The 3,921-nt window shown below is 41.6% G+C and overlaps 1 long non-coding RNA gene across 1 annotated transcript; it reads right to left on the bottom strand.

The window, feature by feature from the left end:
- Positions 1–663: 663 nt before the first annotated feature.
- On the bottom strand, positions 664–3,597 carry LOC137525240 (uncharacterized). The gene is made up of 2 exons (XR_011022900.1): positions 3,401–3,597; positions 664–769 (listed from the first exon to the last, which is right to left on the bottom strand). It is a non-coding gene; the product is annotated as an uncharacterized lncRNA (long non-coding RNA).
- Positions 3,598–3,921: the final 324 nt, after the last annotated feature.

The raw sequence follows: 3,921 nt of genomic DNA, 5'->3' as shown, positions 1-3,921 counted from the left end.
AATCTGTATGAGCGGCTGCTGAATTCTCTGCTCTCCTGAGCTGTATAATCTGTGTATGAGCGGCTGCTGAATTGTCTCTGCTCTCCTGAGCTGTATAATCTGTATGAGCGGCTGCTGAATTGTCTCTGCTCTCCTGAGCTGTATAATCTGTGTATGAGCGGCTGCTGAATGGTCTCTGCTCTCCTGAGCTGTATAATCTGTGTATGAGCAGCTGCTGAATTGTGTCTCTCCTCTCCTGAGCTGTATAATCTGTGTATGAGCGGCTGCTAAATTGTCTCTGTTCTCCTGAGCTGTATAATCTGTGTATGAGCGGCTGCTGAATTGTCTCTCTGCTCTCCTGAGCTGTATAATCTGTGTATGAGCGGCTGCTGAATTGTCTCTCTGCTCGCCTGCGCTGTATAATCAAATGTTCACCTTCTTGCATCTCAGCCTCTAATGCCATGCACAAATCAGCACTTGTCACCTCATCTCCCTCCAGCCCAAGCTGAACACACACTCTAGCTGACAAGAGTCTGGGATGGTCACACAAGGCTTTCAAAGCATTCAGCTGCCCTAGTGGACATAGAGATACAGAGGCGCCAAAAGAGTAAATATCGCTAAAAAGTTTAAAAAGTGTTCGGGTGGCAGTGGTGGACCGGCAGCGCCCAAAGACAGACACAATGCTGTTGATTGAAGGTACAATAATTTATTTGCATACTCCTAAACAATATCTGCAACGCATTTCACGGGCAACATCCCACTTCAGGCAATAAACAACCGGAGTATCACACTAAAGAATATGACAGAAGAAGAAAGAAAACAATAAAGAGCATGTCAGAACGCTGTATCGGCCTTCGCTGTGATATAACAAGTTTAGTGGGCAAATGAGAGGGTGATGTATTTATTATATATAGGTTCATTTGGGAAATAGTGTGGGTGAGGATATCTTGTATTGAGGTAAAAAAAAAAAAAAGTGGACATAATATATCTGTAGGCGAAGGGGAAAGTAGGGAGAGATAATCGATCTAGGGAGGAAAACATTTGGTGAAAACCACTTTTCTTATGGTTGATGGCTTAAATGATACTGGATTTAGCTGGGTGTTGAATAATAACATAAAATTAGGATATTGACAAAGACAAAGACAGACTCAAATTAGCATGGTGTTGCTCACCTGTGCGATATACTGTAGTATGTAATTGAAATGAATGAAACCACTTACCAGCGTGGGATCCAATATGAGCTTGGCACCTCCGTGCTGTAGTGTGATTAATGAGGCCTTTAAATAGGAAAACACTTGGAAAGGGAGGGCTAATTAATCATGCTAATGAGGGATTACGGGCAGGGCTGGCAGGGGGCGTGTCTGGCTGTATGTCAGTCATTAGACACGTGCAGGGGGCGGGGATGTGCAGGGGGCGTAAGTGTCTGGCTGTATGTCGGTCATTAGACACGTGCAGGGGGCGGGGATGTGTGGGGTAAACATCGGGTGTATAAGATAGGGAGATTGCTGAGGGATGGGAAGGTGACGTATGTGAGGGCGGCGGATGACCAATGAGAATCCGATCTGCTGTGGGAGGGTCGGATTTGTTAAGGCGGCGTTACACGTACGTTACGCCGCCATAAGTGGAAACAGGTGCGTATGTTCTAATGCGCACACAGTGTAGTGCGCACAGATGTTGGAATCTACTGCGCTTGCGTGCGCCACTTACGTGCCACCCCACATTGCATATGATGTAACGTATTTGCGGAGTGAGCGACGGCCCACGCATGCGCATTGTAGCAGACTGTATGGAGCCGCCATATTAGTTGTGGGAAAGGGATTCAACCGTCCCACAGGGAACTAGAACATGCAATGAAAGTGGTGTGACATTGCTTCCTGAAGTGTGTTCTGTTGGAAGTAAAAGCACTAGGAGTAATAAAGCCCATACTGTTAGTATAAAAGCATACATACTGTTTCAAGATACCACGATATATAGTATATTCCATTATTATAGTACAAAGTTGCCCTCTAGTGGATGTAGTACAGTATACAACATAACAAGTTAAATGAATACTTCAGTAGAGTATACAAAATAATAAAATAAATAATTTTATACAAGGCAGTAGATAAATGTATACGGTTAGTAGTATCAATATAATACCATACATCTGTGTTGCTAAAAATATACATTAAATGAGCAATATACTTGTAAGGACTGGTCACTTTACAGACTCACTGGACCCTCGAGGATGACCTAGAAATAATACTCTGTGATTTCTTTACCAGTACTGGTTTTGAATCTGGTCAGCCGCAATTAAAGACACACAGACAGGTTGTGACTGATAGACAGATTGGATGTATTGCCTTTGAATCATATTTATACAGTAATTTGTACATCCTGCACAGCCGCAGTAGACATAGAAATTCCAGCACATTAACATACTACATGATTTACATAATACATGAGAGGACTTCATAATAACTAATTTAAATGAGAGGACTTTCCCAGCATAACATATGACATATCTCTGCAGGTGCTTGTTGAAAGTTAGGGTGGCACATTAGAAGTTACTTTCGGTTTCATTCGGCCGATGGCTGAAATAGATCAGGAAAGCAGAAGTAACAATGCAGTGATGCATGCCAGGTACAGTCTTCAAGCTTTAGCGAGACTAGAGAGACTAGAAGCTTACTGCATTATATATGGATTCTAAGATGGCTGCAGAAGAGACAAAATGGCTGACAGTGTATATACTTATGCTTAAAATTCCTTACAATACTGAGGCGGGAATATTAAAAAAACATAATCGTATTGTTATGGTCAAGGCTATATTGTCCATAGACCATTCAACCACAAGTGATGTACACGCGAATATGGTTAAGAACATGATTAAAAGTATACACCCAAATATATATAAAAAAAAAACAAAAAAAAACACACACACACACACACACACACACACACACACACACACACACACACACACACACACACACACACACACACACACACACACACACACACACACACACACACACACACACACACCTATGTATATAAAACCACCACACACCTATGTATATAAAAAAACCACCACACACACGTATATAAAACACACATATATAAAAAACACACAAACACGTGTTTGTGTGTTTTTGGATTTTTTCTCTCATGAGCTTCATCCAAAATAAAATAATCCCATATAAACTTTGCGCCATTATAGGAAGACACTTGCTGCCAGTTATTTAGTATCATTTTGTATGTAGATATAATTATGCCACCTTCTTTCTGTATTTTCTCTAGGTCTTTAGTCTTCTCTCAGCCCCATGGAAAATTTTGTACTGCGTGTCTGGAGTCCACTTTTCAATCTCCTTCTCCCAATTGCTAACTAGCGCTGTTGGCATAATCAAAAGAACTGTTTTGATTTGTTTTGAAGCAATCATACCAGAGAGAAAAGCAATTACTTGGATGGTTTTGCCAAGCCCCATATCATCGGCCAGAATTCCTCCTTTTTTTCCATCTCGGTACAAACTGTATAAAATGCCACCCCTTCCTTTTGGTAGTCGTACAATCTTTTTAAACAATGTTTCAGCAGACCATTGTTGGGGAGGTTTGAGAGCTTTAATGTCTGAAATTCGAGCTTTGCGGTTTTCCGTAGGTCTAATGGAGTTAGCGCTTTGCAAATTTGCCAGATTTTGCCATTTTTAGCCTCCTCCTTGGCTTTCCCCACATAACTGAAAAAACAAACAAACACAATTACTATAGGCATACAAGGCAAGCTTCATGATACATCATTAAACCAGATTAGCAAATAGTACAATTCCATAGAAATGCCTTGTACACGTTAGATGGGAGCTGCCTCTACTGAGAATGAACATGTGTACAGCAGGCACCAATCCCCTCTGAGTCAGCAAGAGATCAGATTGGCAAATTGCATGCTGAGGGCATTGTTGCCCTACTCCCCCT

The sequence above is a fragment of the Hyperolius riggenbachi genome, chromosome 7 (genome assembly GCF_040937935.1).
Source record: "Hyperolius riggenbachi isolate aHypRig1 chromosome 7, aHypRig1.pri, whole genome shotgun sequence".
NCBI classification, from domain to species: domain Eukaryota; kingdom Metazoa; phylum Chordata; class Amphibia; order Anura; family Hyperoliidae; genus Hyperolius; species Hyperolius riggenbachi.
Note: the sequence above shows the minus strand (reverse complement) of the source record. Positions and strands in the feature narration are given on the sequence as shown.